Here is an 18,614-nt window from a genome sequence, read left to right as displayed (position 1 = left end):
TTGATTGATTGATTGTAGGGTTTAACGCGCCGACGCAACGCAGGCGATGAGGCGCGCCGTAGTGGAGGGCTCCGGATTAATTTTGACCACCTGGGGATCTTTAACGTGCGCCGAAATCTCGCACACACGGGCGTTTTTGCTTTTCGCCTCCATCAGAAAAGCGGCCGCCGCGGGCGGGAATCGAGCCCGCGTCCTCGTGCGCAGCAGCGCAACGCCTTAGCCACTGAGCCACCGCGGCGGGTGAGGCCAATAGCTTCTGGAGATAGCGGGTTCCGGCGCATCGGCGGCTATCTTTATGAACTGGGTGCATTGAGCGCGGAATGGGGCTACTTTGATGCTGGCACGGATGGTGTGGGGAATGCGAGTGGGTGCTTCTGTTTTTATAATGTCGGGGAGGAGGGTCGCGACAACTGTGCAGCCTTGGTGCTAGAGACAATGGGATGAGTGAGCTGGGTGTTTTAGTTTCCAAAAGTCCGGGCAATGGAATTGAATGTCAAATTTGTCGAGTTGCTCAGTCCGGGTGGACACAAGGGTATAAGGGGCTTCTTGTGAGTCTCGCAAGTATGAGACTCAAGTTATGAATGTTCTTTGTTTTGAACTGAACATATTTTGTTCGTATGGTATGCGGCTGGTCAGCATGGCTTAGACAACGCGGGAAGAGGTCATGCTGCCTAAGGCTGTGAGGCTGGGTGCAGCGGGACGAATGAAATACTGGAATCGCGAACTCTCTGTTTTCTAGTAGTACTGTTCACGATTCCCTTGGTATTGACTTGGTGGACGGAAGCTGTGAGGATTGTAGGAGACCGGTCAGTGCAGATTTCGAAGGCCCTCCACGTGCTCGAGCCTGGTGTACAATATGTGGAGATTTGATAGGGCATCAGGTGAGCTCTTTAAGCTGTAATTTATCGGGGGTGTCGTCGAAGGCACGTTGGAGATTGACTAGCCGTGGTCCAAGGGAGCCAGTTGTCCGTATTTTTCGTGTAGCCAGCGTGAGGCGCGTGGTGTAGGTCAGAAATTTTGTAGAATGCCGTTGGTAATTTGAAGAAAGCGATATTTAAGTGTAAGGTGGGCAAAGCAGTTTATTGAGGTGTTCCAGTTGTGGTAGTTGGAACGTGGCGAGATTGAATGTGTTTGAGGCGGATTGAGGCTTTCTACATTGTTTGGAAAGCGCAAACATATTTGTACAATGGCGGTCCGCAGTTCGCTGTTTGAACTTCTTGTGCAATGGCTACATGTGTAACTTTCTCGAAGCACCTTGTACATCCACATTTAGCGTGCAGCTGTTATGCGTTTTGCTGAGGTTACAAATTAGTTCGTCTTTTAGTTTGAGACGAACGTCTTGGATAGACAAGGGGTTGCAGAACCGAACGTCGTATAGGGATACAATCTGGTAGTTGTCTTCGAGATACGGGTTGCCCAGGTTCTCGTTCAAATACTTTGACGAATGTAGGAGCGATTGGAGATGAGATGTTACGTTCATGGACAGTGAGCGTTCGGGCTTTTAATAGTGCCGTCCAGCGTGTAAAATGTTTGGTGTAGGGGCTGTTAGATCATTGTTCCGGCCTTCATGCATCATGTATTTGGAGGGAGATAAAACTGGAAGGTGAACTGCAGATGCGGTGCTTCCGTGAGCTTTTTTGTTTTTAAAATACCGAAGATCCCATTGGTGTATGCTGGCGGTGGAAATGTTAACAGGTATCAATGGTGGTTTTGCCATGAATCGGTCACACAATGTGTTCGTGTGGCTCGGGGAGGCAAACATGGCGTAGGTTCTCTGCTCGAGGGCTGTTGCGGCGGTTGAATGTGATAGTGGGTCTAAGCAGTGCTTTGGTAGTGTCTAAGATCATTTTGTGGAGCAATGCTCTAGCTTTCGTAATTTTACAGTCATTTCAGGAAAGGTGGTTGTTGGTACGGTGTTTTAAATACCGGAGTTTGCTTGTTTGGCTTTAAATTGTGTCGCAGGTATACCTGTGGCTAATGGAAAGGTAGCCCTCGGCTCCCGCATGTTTATACACAAGAAGAAAGTTGAAAAAATCCAGACAATTGTCATATAATGCTTAAGCATTCTTACGCCAAATTTCTTTGTTGGGAGTCTTTATATCCCGATTTTAGCTATGAGTAAGCAATTAAGTTTCCCCATTTTGTGTTTTATAGTGTTGCTTTGTATTTTTTGCAGTATATATATGTTTAAATTATTAACGCGTAAATAACATCAACTTCACCAATTATGTATTTTTAGGCAAAACAAAAGCGCTAACTTTATCAGTATAAGTGATATTGGCACATCTGTCAAAGCCCGGCCAACAAAGGCGTGAATGATTCAACACGGATAAAAGTAAAGTTAGTTAAAAAACACCCGGGTTTTGCTGCGTGGGAGTTCTTTGCCGTGTACACCACATCATTAACTGTGTAACACTGTGTTTGCATAAAAATGCATAATTAGCACAACTATGACGCTTAATATTTTATTAGTGTGGATACAAAACAACGATTGCCGAAAATCAAAAACAAATGTTAAAAAATAGAAACTACATAGTCACAAAAAGAACAAAAAATTCCTGACACTGCATGTTCATGGCCTTAACAAACGTAAAAAATAAACCAGTAAGAAATGCCGAGAAACCACACATCGCGCAACCCTGGTATGCGCGAAGAAATGCGTAATTACAGAACATAACTCAGTAAGTTGTTATATGTGATTTAATCAAGTTTATTGGCCGGGGAAAATATTCACAGAAAAAATATTGAAAGGTAGTTTAAAAAATAAAAAAAAAGTTTATTTCGTATGCCCCAAAACAATAGGTGAATACAAAAATACCCCCTCCCCCTAAAAACACTAAAGAACTAGTGGAAAAGCACCAAATATTTAACTCCAGGTCACAATTAGAGAACATCTATTGGGTGTAACAGCGCATGTCGACGTAATTGTCAAAAGAGTTGTGGCTCATCAGCGGAATGTTCGCATTGAATGGACGCCAGCACACTCTTCCCTGCTGGGCCAAGGAATGGCTCACAATGCAGTTCGAGGTTTCGGCCACCAGGCTGACCTCGACGGAGACACAGGGCCTACATTCACGGGAGCAGAGACAGGAGGGTCACGTACAGGGAGATTACCGTAAAAACCCGCGTATAATACGAGGTTTTTTTTTCAAATTTTACTATGTAAACTTTGTGCCTCGTATTATATGTGGATCCCAAAGTTTTTAGCCGAAAATTTGCACTTTCGGTTTCAGCGGAGGGTGCGCCATCTTGCGGTGGCGTTAGCTGGCTGCTGCTTCTCTCAGCTGGCGCCATTTTGATTGTTTTGACCACGAGAAGGATCTAGGCACGTTCACCGCAAGTCTATCACGATGTCGGGTGCACGAAAACAGTATTCGGCTGCAATTCAAAGAAAAGTTATTTTATGTGCCGAGACCATCAGGAATTGCGCCGCAGGGCGGCAGTTCGGCGTCACCGAAGGCAGCATTCGTGGGTGGAGAAAGCAACTGGTGCTTGACTGGATAAAGTCTGTGTGTTGTCGGCGGCCTGGAGCACTGTTGGGGATTCCCCTCAGTGCTCGTGTTGGACGCCTTTCGCCGCCATCTGGTGATTTCGTGAAGAAGTTGTTGCGCGAACCCCACACCGAACTCATTGTCATGCCAGGAGGAATGACATCCCTGCTGCAACCGCTAGACGTTTGCATCAACACGCCTTTCAAAGACTGCATCAGGTCCTGCTACCAATAGTGGATGAGGTCAGGAGACCCGTAAGTGACAGCTTCCGAATGGCTGACGCGGATTTCTCCAGCGGTGCTTTGTGGCTAGATCGCGGATGCGTGGGCCAGCATCCCAGAGGAGCTCGTCAGTCGCTCTTTTAAGAAATGCGGCATCTCGAACGCCCTTGATGGCACTGAGGACCACTTTCTGTGGGAAGACATTTCCGACAAGGCGACTTCAGGAGACAGCGGCAGCGAACCTGACGATGACTGAACGGACGTCGGGAGACAGTGCTAGCGAAAACTGACAATGACTGAACGGTAACTGCAGTGCAAATAAATGTTTTCTGTGCTCTTTACCTCGCATTATATGCGGATGAAAACTTTTTTTCTGAATTTGCTGTCCCCGAATTACACCTCGTATTATACGCGGGTCCGTATTATACGTGGGTTTTTACGGTACGCGCCACTACAGGCTGAGCCGCCTCAAGTACCCTGCCCCACACACTACCTTCAACAGATGGCAGTCGGTTGCGTGGAGGCGAATACAGTCACACACGTTCCCCAACCCCGTTCTCTACAACCGATATTTCCCAGACAGCTATTCCGACAGATGAAAGTGGCGGGCAGACAATGCCTCCTTAGAACACATCATACTGGCATGCCCACAGAAACCTCACCTACGTAAGAGATCATTAAACATCAGGTCTCAAGAACAATGGGAGGCTTCCTTGCTCCACTCTCACACCGAGTCGCAATAACTACTTGCCCAACTGGCAGAAGATGCCGCTACGGTCCACGGGCTCATGGTCGTCAGCTAACAGGGAAAGCCAGGTGAATTCCTTCCCGTCGCCCCCTTCCTTATACTTGTTTGAGCTTAAATTAAGCTGTTTCCCTCTCCCTCTCTCTTAGGAAGAAAAGCAATACAAAAACATCTGGTATGACGGAACGAAACGGTACATCCCCAAAAATCGATAAATATACCCAGCCGCCCACAAAAACAACTGAAATGAGCCCAACTTGACTTGTCATGGCTAAATATGGTGTTACAAAACTCACAAATAGAAGAAGCAGAGTAAGAATTCTTATAGTTTAGTGGTTAACTCTAGGTGGTTGTGCGCTTTCCAGTAATTTTTGAGTAATGTTTGTACCTCATGCAAAACCAATGGGATGACTTTTTGGTGTAACTGATACTGAAAAATGACTGAAAGATCATTGCCCGGTGTTTAACGTCATCAGAAGCCACAGTTTTAAACATTTGTAGCGTTTGCTGTTCATATCTTGTATGAGTCGAGAGATCGAGAGACAAAGACGAGTTCTGGTCAGGCTACAACCGATGGCTACTATTCCCCAATGCGAACCAATGGAAACCGGTGTGCGAGAGCCGGTAATGAGGGCACTCTTGGGCGGTGGTGTAGCAAAAACGCATGTGGTCTACATCTGCATATAGCGAGGGTAGCTTGGGTAACATAAATCTGAGAGATAAGGGTAGAGGTAGTGGCGTGATGGAGTGACGAGGGTGTTCAGATGGGGAAGCCGAAGCGTATGTACTTCTGCAGTGGGGACAGAAGCACGGTGTGGCTGAGGCTTATGTAGATGGATTTCAGGTAAGATAGAACAGAAGGTCTTTTCAGAGGTTCGACCTCTTCTGTTTTTACTTTTTTACATCTTTCCCAGGTTATTTTAATCTACAAACTTCTGTATCCGCCGTTTTCTCTGGCCCGAACAGCCGCACGTGACTAAAATACCACGTGACTAAAACTAGCCACTTTATTCAGCCGACGCTGTTGTACGGCGCATGTGGAATTATCTTAGTTCTCACATGGAGCACTAAAAATGAAAGCAAGCAGGAGGAAAGACGCTGACAAGGACAGAAGGGGACTATATATATTTTCATCCTTCTATTTATGGTCTGAAACCATCTCTGGAAGCGCAGTTCTGACAAACACGTACAGGAAGCGATAGTGCGACAAACATGTTATCCCTGTAAAAAAACAAAAAATAGAAAAGGTGACGTGTGCTCGCCTTAAAACAAATTAAAAGATAAAATAGTTTGGGCTAAAGACCCGAGATGTGCTGGGGTGCAACGATGGGAGAGATAAAAACGAACCAACTTGCAGTACGGTGGCTAATTTTGTAACTAATTTTTTCTTGTTAGTTCTAAGCAAAACATTGAGAACAGTAGGACAAGGCTTGGTAAGCTCTTGGCTATTTACTGGCCTCAGTGTACTTTAAGAACTGGGGATGGAGAAATTGGGACAGAGTTTTGATAGCGTTCCTGTTACGTTTTTGACAGTGATCCTACAAGCACGAAGAAGTGCCTTATGTGCAACATATGCGGCAAAATGACTGAATTATGTGTAGTCTAGAAGCTGTGTATACAGAAAAATAGGAAGCTTATTACGTCATCCTAGTCTATACGCCACAATGCCTTGACATGCTTCGGACTAGAGAGAGCATTAGGCACAGAATGAGATTCGTTATGGCAGTGACACCTGTGCAATGGACAGAACAAAACAAATTGTGGAGACAAATTTCGCGTATCAAAAAAGCAAAACCTACGTAGGAAATAAAAGACAATTAGTACAAATACTACAAATTTTGTTAAATAGGGTCGGTGTGGAGAAAATCTTTGCTAATTACATGGCAAGGCGGAAACTACAAAAGCTACTGTAAATTTCGTTACGCGACAAGGTCGGGAAAAACACTGGATAAAACGGTTTCGATGAAGCGTCCATCGATAAAACGGTGTTCGATAAAACGGCGTTCGATAAACGGTCCCGACCACGCTGCTCATAGTTCCAAAATGTTGCGACTATCTGAGCTTAGTCGGTTAACCTTTTATATTGTGTGGAATCTTCATTGTGAGCATGTAAATGAATAACCGCCTCAAGTGTGATAAGAGAAAACATTTATTTCTTAGAATGAGTAGGAAAACAAGCGAAACAAATGCCAGGCCGAGAATAGTTGTATACGAAGTGTGGGTTTTCAAACCCGGTGGTGTGCGATGGAGTTTTGAAACTAGTAGACGCGCATCTTAAAGACGAAAGTGACCACCAAAGTATTTTTTTCGTGGCTGGTTCTGGAAAGTAAACAAAATTTATTTTTTTACACAAGTAAGGGACGTCATAAGAAAAGATTCACAGACAGGCAGAAAGGTCAAAAAGCACCATAAAAAGGTTATAAAAGTTCATGAAAAGGTCATACAAAGTATCGCAATGGCCTAGGCTATAGAGTTCCTTAGTAAGTGTACAAGAGAGGAAACTGCGCCTTGTAAGCCATGTCGTCGTCGGGATTCATGGGAGAACCCCCATTTTTGGCTTGGGCTTGGCATGACAATTGGATTCTTAAGCGGGTTTTGGGATTTGCTTTCTTCACTATGCATTAACACGTTTACGAGCTACAAGGAAGCCGAAATCGTCCCTGTTCTGTGGTATCTGTGTTCGGTGAAACAGCGGGCAGTGCGTGATCGCACCGGACGTCGCTCATGCCGCAGTCGAAGGACGCATGACTGAGCGGGTAATATGCTGCTGCGAAATTTGTAGCCGACGAAAAGAAATAAAACGTACTTCGACGAAGACAAGATACGACTACGGGAATATCACAGATACGGGCGCTTGTATGCGTCCTATCTTGTCATCGTGCACGACTATTTAACGCCACGTTTTCTTTTTTTTTTTTTGTTAGACTAGTTGGTGGTCGGTGCACCGATTCACCACGAAGGCAACGTTTTAATAGGCACGCTAAAAAAAAACTTTCGAAACTCTTCAAGCAACGTAATATTTGCAATAATGGTAAAATAATAAATCAGAGTCTCTAAAGAGTTCCCCCCCGCCTCCCCCCCCCCGTTATCAAATATTAACCTTGTTCGTAACTACAACCGGAATAGCAGGCACAACCGTTCCGGCAAAAATACGCTTTACTTCCTTTTTCCTTAGATTTAAAAAAGCCTGTTTTTATTTTCCACTTACATAATTGCACACTATTCTTCGTGTTTTTGCGGCACTTTCTTTAAATTTGCGGGAACTAAAACGTTTCAATCCAAGCCAATGATGAAATTAAGGCGAGCGCAATGTATAATGGCGGTCCATGACGACACAGACGGCCTGGATGTGAGCCGCATAGACGCTAGCGCCAGATTCCTCTCTAGTGTATATTGTAAGAAACTCTATGGCCCAGGCATTCTGGGCGGTGGTCGTTTCACCGCTGTGGTTCTTAGAAATGCAAAATTGGGTGCCATTAGAAACGATTCCTCTATTTTATCATCTTTTCTTAAATTTTTTGTTTTTACCACGGGCTAACTTTGCTTACTTTTCAATTTGGTAACGTGCTTCTGGCTGAGTCATGTCGTGTGCTTCAGTGTGAAACATTGGCATTGCACTGCACCGAACAGAACCCATTTTAAAGAGGTAACAGAGTGAGTACAAGCTTGTTTTATTAAAACGACTGCTTTGCCGCGTTAACAATAACACCTATTTTATCGAAACAGATGTATCTTTCCTGGTCTTCGCAGTTCTTTCAGAAGTGATTACTATAATGAGTGTTAGGTAAAGTTTATTGATCAGATTATATAGAGGGAAAAAGCTTGCTTCGTGCGCAGATTCAAGTTTGGCCCATTGGTCTGCCAGAGTCCAGAGTGCTGAAAATGATCAATTTGCGAACAAATAACACAAACACTGCTCAGAGATATGCAAACTAATTCTACGGTGTTCTTATCTAGGTAGAACCGTCGCTGAATGAGAAATATTATTTCCCTGATGTTCGTTTTCTGGGTATCTCGATGGCGGAAACTTTGGACATGAAAGCTAGGGATGAGTTCACATAATGTAAATATTGTCACGGGACAGGACAATCCCCTCGCCGCCATGGTCCACCAACAAAAGACGACAAGCAAGAAGCCCGGTGCGGGGCGCAGCCAGCCCGGGCTCAGTTATGGCTGCTTGTATATAGGGTAAAAAGATCGCTCCTCATCTACCATGGTTCGTCTTAAGTCTGTACTGGCGCTACGTAACAAGATTAACGAAACGAGATTACAAACTAGAAAACTAACACGATAACAATTGCCGGTTAATAGATACTTTCAGAGCTGGGAAAACTTGGCTTTAAGTTTTTTCATTTACGTCATTAAAAATTGTGCTTTGAATTATTTCGCTTATATCAGCGATGGCGCAACAAACCAACACCTGAATCCAACGGACATAACAATTTTTTTCCAGGTTTTGCAAAACAATGCAAGGGCTACGCGTTTGCTTAGCCTCTACAAACTTAATTTTTTGAAAACCATAAAAACTCTGAATTAATGTTAGTATTAGTAATGGTAGTATCTGAATTAATGTTAGTATTCTCGAGGCTCAAATACCCAGGCATCTTTCAACAATTGTATGTTGTAAGTTCCTTTATGGGGACTCCAGATAAGCCGCTGTGTAGGACATCACCTAAGACGGTGGGGTTTTAGCGAATGCATGAATACATTTATTGAGTTGTTTGTTTCGTGTAGCCGTTGCAATCCGTTATTACGCCCTGCACAATTCATGTGACCATGCCATGGACAGTTAAGGCATAAAGTTGGGCTAGTTGATTATCTGACTGAATTTTACTAGCGAAAAATAGACCCGGACGAAGAAGAAGTACACAAGACACTCGCTAGACTACAACTGAAATTTTACTTAGCGTACGAGAAACAAAGAAAGATAACATAACACCACGACCCCTACCCCTACCCCTACCCCTCCTGTGTACTTCTTCTTCGTCCGTGTCTATTTTTCGCTAGTAAAATGCAGCCATGGACAGGCTTTGACCATCGTGGCCAGGCTTCAAACAGCGTTGTGATGGTTGTAGAAGAAATCGTTAAGGAAAATGAATGGTGTTCGTCCATTGCTACGCCAGCGCGCTTGCCGAACGAAACAATCACTGACATCATACCCAATTCACACCGATTTGCGCACATTTGAAACGTCGCTACTATATACAATGTGTTCAAAAAAATTACAAAGAGCTCAAAGGATGAGTACAGAGAAACACAGTAGAATGAACGAGCGCTTTTGTCACGCGAACGTTTGAAGCATACTATAAAAAAGAGGGGCAGAGACTGTGGCCAGTCAGAAGTCGGTGTGTTTGCGGGAGAGCGAGTTCCGCCTTTTTTGCCCTAATCAGTAGCAGTGCATGTGGCTTGCTCTTCAGGTGGTCTGTGCGAAGGCGCGCCTCTGACGTATTGACGTTTATATGCTGAGAAGGGTTTCGAAATAAACTAGTTGGTAGCGAGAGCTCGTCCAGTTTACTGTGTTTCTCTGTCTCGTCCTTTGCGCTCTTTTAAATTTTTTTGAAGCCATGAACCAACTCGCCCAACAAAGCATTCTATTATATTATATGCAATGTGCCAGTTACGCTCTCCAGCGCCCTTAAAATATGCGGTGCTTTTCTCACAAATGGCGCCATAAAATACGCACAAAAATTCGGCGAGATGAATGCTAGGCCCTTTCTCAGACGCAGAATAGTTGTATTTTATGAGTTCCTTCGAAATATGCTAAAGTATACATCGCGAAACCAGAAGATGCATTGATGACCACTTTTGATAACATGGGCGATTCCACGAGAGAACGAACATGCGTGTACACGACCATTTTTTGTCCATTCTTGTTTTTTTATTATATATGCGCGCAATATGGAAACCCCCGAAAATCAAGTTTGTTTTCTCCTGAGGTGCGTAGTTCGGGAGAAAAAAATGTTTGAAGGTGCCCGGAGCGCAGCGGTGGTTTCGGCAACTGCAGATTTTTCCAAGTTTGCGTCTCTGTGTACGTCAAGGAGTACAAGGGGTGTGTATAAAATGTTTTGGGCCATAAACTAGACCAGCATGCTAATCCGTGTAACGCAAAATCAGCGTCCTGCAGCGAACAAAAAATTAAAAAAAAATCGTGAAATCGGCCCAGACGATAATTTGTTAGTGTTTTTGACGCCCCCTATCTACATTTCTTCTTTTCTTAAAAACTTGTAAGTCGGCCATTTTATTGGAAATACTTATCTAAACGCATAAACAAAAGATGGTGTTTGTAGAAAATTTAGAAGTACTAAAAAAATTGAATAACTTCGGCTCTTTTTCAGAAATTGCGCAAATTCAAAACTCAATATAAAAAAAACCCCATACTCGATTTTCTTCAAAATTGCGAAAATAAGACTCCTTTACTTGGACAACAAAACTGTGGAAAAACATGTTGCATCATTTTGTTGAGAACAAAGTTATAAGGGGCCAAACTTGGGGCTCGCGCGACGCGTCTTGGCGCGCCGCCGTAAGTTCTGGCCGCTGTTGCCGGACGTTGCGCGGGTGTACACGGGCGGTAATTCATATTCCACTGCCACATGCCGGCACGGTCAATCTCTTTTCAGTATTCCCAAACGAAAAAAACTATTCTGGAGATTCTTCTGTTTTTTTTTTTTTTTTGCCCGCCTCTGTTTCCCTAATTTGTTCTTTAACGAGCTAACTTTCTGGCCGATACCAGCTCGAAAGCGCTCCTTTGCAGCGCCAGTGTTTTGCGGGATGCAAAACAAAAAAAACAAAGGTTCCTCCGATGCGCAGGCAACCGAAACAGATGGCGCTCGGGCAGTTACAAGGGAGGGAATGGATTGACCTTCAGACCCTAATCAGTTCCCCACCACGACGGGCGCATTTCCGCTGGTGGTGCATGGTGCGCTGGCGTCAGTGCAGGGTATCACACCGCTTTCTTTGAGGCAAACATGAGAGAACGACCTTAAAAATAACTAACCAGGAAACAAACACCTGCACCACGGCTTACGAGGCCGTAGGAGGCTTTTCGGAGACGCCACGTGCACGCGAACCGATTTTACTGGAATGAGAATCAGGTGCGGTCGGGTACCTGGCTTCTTGACGTATTATTAAATTCCGGTCTGTTGTCATATTATTGCCGTATATCTATTGTTTAGTCACATATCACGAAGGCGAAGCGTACATTACAGTATTAATAGCGATTTTGATACGCTTGCGTACGAAAATTGCAGTAAGGGGAGGCTACTGCCCCGTCCTTTTCTGTCCTTCAACTCACTGGTTGATGGGCTCTCAACGGATGCATCCCTTTGCTTTACTCTTGCTAGTTTTTGTTTGCTTTTGACTCCTCCCCTTAAAAGGTTTTTTTTTTATATGGGTGGATGCTTTCGTTTGTGCCTAAGTGTTTGCACGTGCATTTGTGCGCGTGTTTGCTTGCTCGACTACCCGCACACTCTTATCCTGATAGATGTGGCAGGGGAAGCCTAGCGGATGTTGTTCTGAAAAAAAAACGTGTGACCCGTTCACCCACCCACAGTTCATTCCTGCCCAAGTCTTGCACTCACCCCAGCATGAAGTGTGCGTCTGCGTTTATTGTGCGAATTCCGACCTGTCTGCTTTGGCCCTGCAAAATGTTACAGGGGTTGACCGAAGAATGAGCAACTTAAAGGAGCTTTGTCTTTGCACCTCACCATCGACGCAGTGTTTCTTGGGCGCGTGCCGGCAATTCCCAATGGCCGACAACCTTACCATGTCCGCTTTGGGCGTTTCCGACGAAGAAGACGTCACATACGCTGTATGGGAAATTGGTTCTCTGATAAAAAAAGAGTCTACCGCCAGCTGCATTCGTGAAGGAGCTAGGCAAATGGGTCACCAAGTGGATTTCCCATGACTCTATTAGGCGGACCCAGGCCACTGCCATAAACGAAGCGAAAAGATGCGAACGGCGATCGAGCATTGTACTGCACTTCGACTGCTCTGAAAATTGGACAGTTATTCTGCCAAATGAAGTCCAGTCGTACCACTGGCACAAAACACAGGTTTCACTGTTTACGTGCGTTGTAACTACAAGAAAATCAGTTCAGAGCTTCGCAGTAGTTAGCGAACACTTGCAACACGATACCGCACGTGCATGCTATGCGCTCGCTCCACAAGGTGCACGAATGCCTGGAAGAAAGTGCCCCTGTGTACAGCTACGTTGTTTACGTTAGTGACGGTGCAGCCAGCCATTTCAAGAAGAAATATCAGCTGTACGAACGTTCCAGAGCAAACTACACGTCTGCGAAGTGGCTGTGCTAGACTGTATGAGCGCCCGAGGAAGCTGAGGTGCAGATATTATAAATATTTTACTTGAGTTGTATTCCCACACGTATGCCTTCTGCTGGGTTCCTGACTGTAAATAATTAATCACGATAGTCTGACAGCCAATTTCCAAACTTGTGTCTTTTTGCTTGAATAAATATTCTTGTGAAAAAACTGAAATCCCTTCAGTAATTTACTCGTGCTGTGACCGAAGCGCCATAATAATAGAAAATTTCGACAACTCCTACCACTTCTACCCGATATAACCACCGCAAAAACTTTTCCTGTTGTTTCGAATCCTTCTTTTCTTTCCCTATAAGAAGAGTTGCGTTCGCAAAGGAGCGCTTTCGAGCTGGTATCGGCCAGAAAGTTAGCTCATTAAAGAACAAATTAGGGAAACAGAGGCGGGCAAAAAAAAAAAAAAAAAAAACAGAAGAATCTCCAGAATAGTTTTTTTCGTTTGGGAATACTGAAAAGAGATTGACCGTGCCGGCATGTGGCAGTGGAATATGAATTACCGCCCGTGTACACCCGCGCAACGTCCGGCAACAGCGGCCAGAACTTACGGCGGCGCGCCAAGACGCGTCGCGCGAGCCCCAAGTTTGGCCCCTTATAACTTTGTTCTCAACAAAATGATGCAACATGTTTTTCCACAGTTCTGTTGTCCAAGTAAAGGAGTCTTATTTTCGCAATTTTGAAGAAAATCGAGTATGGGGTTTTTTTTATATTGAGTTTTGAATTTGCGCAATTTCTGAAAAAGAGCCGAAGTTATTCAATTTTTTTTAGTACTTCTAAATTTTCTACAAACACCATCTTTTGTTTATGCGTTTAGATACGTATTGCCAATAAAATGGCCGACTTACAAGTTTTTAAGAAAAGAAGAAATGTAGATAGGGGGCGTCAAAAACACTAACAAATTATCGTCTGGGCCGATTTCACGATTTTTTTTTAAATTTTTTGTTCGCTGCAGGACGCTGATTTTGCGTTACACGGATTAGCATTCTGGTCTAGTTTATGGCCCAAAACATTTTATACACACCCCTTGTACTCCTTGACGTACACAGAGACGCAAACTTGGAAAAATCTTCAGTTGCCGAAATCAGCGCGGCGCTCCGGGCACATTCAAACATTTTTTTCTCCCGAACTACGCACCTCAGGAGAAAACAAACTTGATTTTCGGGGGTTTCCATATTGCGCGCATATATAATAAAAAAACAAGAATGGACAAAAAATGGTCGTGTACACGCATGTTCGTTCTCTCGTGGAATCGCCCACATGCCCTTGCGACAAAAAAACGGGACAGGTTAATATTCGCGCTTTCCTTGTAAAGATCTAAATTGTCCTCCAGAGTTTGAAAACAAAATAAAAAGAAGACGGGATGCAACAGCCAGTGAAGTGGCTTGAGTGTTTTGATGTCTGTGAGTGAGCCTTCATTCTCATTCTGTATAAAGGAATGTGCCTTTGTAAACAGGCTTTTTTTATGTACGCCCTTACGAGATGGCTGTGCTTTTCGTATTTATGCCGCTCATACATGTGCCTGCCATCTCCGAACTAAGTTCAGTTCTGTAAAAGATGCGTGCCATTTATTCTTCTTCCATGTCTTTCACCTCTGCCCTAAAGCTTCACTTTTAGCCATGAATCAACTCGCCCAACAATACGTTCATTAAATTCTCACTACAAATAAATCACGCCTGACACGTCAGTGTTCACAATTGTCCAAGTACATTTATAGCGACGCTGTTCATGGCTAGTTCATGACTACGTCAATGTTGACAATTGCTGACGTAAATTTGCAACGAAGCCGTTTATGGCTAATTCCTGAAAATATTTCCCTCCGCGGACAGAGTCGCGTTGACCGAGAATTTTGTATGTTTTGTGGCAAAGCTAACTTTTTTGGCAATGTTCTGTTGATATCGATCTAACGCCCGTATTTTGAAAAAAAAAATTACACGTATGTTGGCCGCTAGGACGACTATATAATTGCGCCGAGTTTTATTTTGTTGTCTTAATTAACACCTCTGAGGACCCACTAAAGTTGTAAAGGTTACAGAATTATCATCTGTCGATAGGTTGCCTTGTACGGAGGGAGTGTCGTCACAGAAATTGGATACAATGGTTGTCTACTGAAAACTATACCGAAACAATTTCTGGGAGAATGACTCGCTAGGAGGACTCTACCATTACGGCGACTTTAATTTACTTGCAAAGATGAGTTCATGGTGAAGTTGTAAACGCAATGAACTTATCATCTGCTTTCTACAAATTGGCTTGTGCGGACAAAGAATGGTTACAAAAATCGGCTGTAACTGTAGCTCTTTCTCCGCTCTCATCTGCTCTCTGAGTGAAATAGACCGCATTATTGTTACATTATTCCTTACGGCAGTAATTTATAATATATATATATATATATATATATAGTAAGGAAATGAGGGGCTCGTTGAGGAAATACAGAAACATCGGTCGGCAGTCTACAATGCCAAAGGAGGCAACACCCCTATGCCTCCTTTGTCATTGTAGACTGCCGACCTATGTTTCTGTATATATATATATATATATATATATATATATATATATATATATATATATATATATATATATATATATATATATATATATATATATATATTGTAGCGAGGGTAATCAACATATGCAATAGACGCAACATGTCATCAAGACATCAGAGTATGCGCCTCACCAGCATAGCCCATATAGGATTATGCGCAATCCACACAAGGGGATATGCACCAAAGAGGTGTCAGGGAAGACGATGAACCCCAGGAAGTGCATGAGCCAGAAACACACTTGGTGATTGCAACGCTCAGACCTGCGTTATCCATCGGCTTCGCTCCTGCGATTAACAACCTCAACCGGCTACCGGCGTGTCGGCTGTCTTCTTGACAAGTGGTGGAGGTCAGGAGTTTCGATCCCGCCCTGGAGCTTCGTTCCCGGACGCTACCACCCCCAATGTCCAGAGAAACCGGTCAGCCTGTGATGTGCCGCGGCTCCATGCGCGAGCGGGACCCGGCCAAGTTCAGCGGTACAGACGACAGCGACGCGGAGGACTGGCTTGTTTCCTTCGAACGCGTGAGTGCGTATAATAAGTGGGACGACAATGCCAAGCTTAGCAACGTCGCCTTCTCTCTAACCCAAGTCGCGGAAACATGGTACAAGAATAATGCATCCGATCTCCGGCCTTGGTCTAGTTTCTGTAGTGAATTTATTAGAATTTTCGGCCACCCTGCTGTACGAAAACTTCGCGCCCAATAGTGCTTACGTGCACGCGGACAGAAGGCTGGCGAGACGTTCACCAGCTATATCGAAGACGTCATTGACCTATGCAAACGCGTCGGCCCCTCCATGACGGAAGCTGACAAGGTCCGGAACATCCTAAAAGGCGTTGACGACGATGCTTTCCAGATGCTCTTGGCTAGAGACCCCAAAACTGTTGCTGATGTCGTCCGCTTGTGTCAGAGTTTTGACGATCTACGCAAGCAGCGAGCTCTGACGCGAGAAGCCTGTGCTCGCGGGGACTCCGTGGCGAGCGTGGCGGCTACGTATGGCGAGGATCCAATTTTGTTTTCACGCAGAAAAGATTTTATCCGGGAAGAGGTGGCCTGTCAAGTCTCTCTACTCCCCTGCGCCGCAGAGCCGCCTTCTCCACTGGCGTGTACACTTCGGAATATGATACGGGACCAGGTAGCTAACGCATTGCCACTAGCCGAACACACCGCACCAATCGCTGCCCCTACGCCCCTCTCCCCTCTCACCTACGCCCCTCACACCTACGCTGGAGCGACAGCCAGGCCGCCACCACCGCCTGCTCCATTCTTCCAGTCCGCAGCGCTGCAACCAGCCGTGTCGTTCCAGCCTGCGCTGCGCATTGCGCCGACTCACGTACCAGCACGACTACTTCCAACCCCTATCACCAGTCCTTACGATGCGAATGCGTGGCGCACACCGGACAATCGGCCCATCTGTTTCACGTGTCGGACACCCGGACATGTCGCCCGCTACTGTCGTCGTCGTGTGATGCCGCCAGCCAACATTTTTCAAGCACCTTTTTACGCTAGCCCCCACGTCCCGTCGTACGTTCCGCCGCAAACTCCACAGAATTTGCCCAACGAGTCTTCTGAACAGCCGCCGTTCACCAGCCGCCGTTCATCCTACCCACGTCGCCGCTCAGTTTCTCCCATGCGTCGCCGCCCTACCAGTGACGGGGAGGAAAACTAACAGCCGCAGTTCCTGAGGCAAGAGCTGCGTCACCGTCGAACTGCACAAGCCCTCAATTTTCACCAAAAAATGTTATTGAAGTGATTGTAGAAGGTGCTCCTACCGTTGCGCTAATCGATACTGGAGCCGCTGTTTCTGTTATCCATGCCCGTCTTTGCCGCTTTCTTCGAAAAGTGATGACGCCACTTTCTGAACTTTCATTACGAGCCGCCAATTCGCAACCCATTAAGCCGCTTGCTGCCTGCACTGCACGGGTCGTCATCAAGAACATCTCGTACATCATTGAGTTTATCGTCCTGCCATCCTGCTCCCATGGCGTCATCCTGGGTTGGGACTTTCTTTCCCGCCACGACGCTATTATTGACTGTGCTCGGGCTGAAGTTGAATTTTCCACTGATGCCTTCGAGGATTCCGATGATGCACCTACTACCAAGCTACTGATTGCTGAAGACACTGACGTCCCGCCAGGCTCCTCTGTCCTCGTTCCATTGTGTTGCACGACTGTCCCAGACGCAACTGTTCTCTTTACGCCCTCAGCCAGTTTCTTACGTCGGAAGTGTCTTCCTTTGCCCTATGCCAATTTAACAACTCGTGATGGCGCAAGCACTATGTTAGTCACGAATCCGTCGGCGACTCCGTGTTCCCTTTTTAGCGGAGAAACGCTTAGTTTTATCGAGATTTTGGATGCCCGGCTAGTCGACGTACCTTACCATTTGCACAATCTTCAGATGGACGGAGTGAGCGTTAGTTCCGGCGTACCAGAACAATTGCCATCTGCTGCTTTCCACCAGTGCGTAGACGAAGACCTGGACGCAACGCAACGAGCACGACTTGCTGCATTGCTTCGGAAGTTCTGTTCGTCGTTTGATCACGCGCAAAGCTCGCTGGGTCGCACGTCCGTTGTCACCCACTCCATTGATACTGGTTCGCACGCCCCGCTTCGACAGCGCCCATATCGTGTGTCACCGACTGAGTGCCAAACCATTGAAGACAACGTGACGGATATGCTTAAGCGAGGTGTCATTCGCCCTTCCAAGAGTCCCTGGGCTTCGCCTGTGGTACTTGTTCGGACGAAAGAACCATCAGGTTCTCCGTAGATTATCGACGCTTGAACACCATTACATGGAAAGACGTCTGCTCGCTCCCTCGCATCGATGATGCGCTTGATTGTTTGCAGAGAGCCGACTTTTTCTCATCCCTCGACTTACGACCCGGGTACTGGCAGGTCCCAATGGCGGAGGCTGATCGCGCAAAGACGGCATTCGTCACCCCTGATGGCCTCTACAAATTTAACGTTATGCCGTTCGGGCTATGCAATGCCCCAGCCACGTTCGAAAGAATAATGGACAGTCTTTTGTGCGGCCTCAAATAGAAGACGTGCCTTTGTTACTTGGACGATGTAGTCGTTTTCGCTCCAGATTTTGAGACGCACCTGGTTCGCCTAGAGCAAGTTTTGACATGCCTCGCCACGGCTGGACTGCAGCTTAATCTGAAGAAGTGTCACTTTGCCGCGCGCAAACTGACCATCCTGGGTCATGTCGTTTGCAAGGAGGGCGTTCGTCCGGACGAGACCAAGCTTCGTGCCGTCGCGGAGTTCCCGAAACCGACCACCCT

Source organism: Haemaphysalis longicornis, unplaced genomic scaffold, assembly GCF_048455015.1.
Source record: "Haemaphysalis longicornis isolate Haplotype H1 unplaced genomic scaffold, Haemaphysalis longicornis Haplotype H1 scaffold_55, whole genome shotgun sequence".
NCBI lineage: Eukaryota > Metazoa > Arthropoda > Arachnida > Ixodida > Ixodidae > Haemaphysalis > Haemaphysalis longicornis.
The sequence above is the reverse complement of the archived record's forward strand: the minus strand, read 5'-3'. Positions refer to the sequence as shown.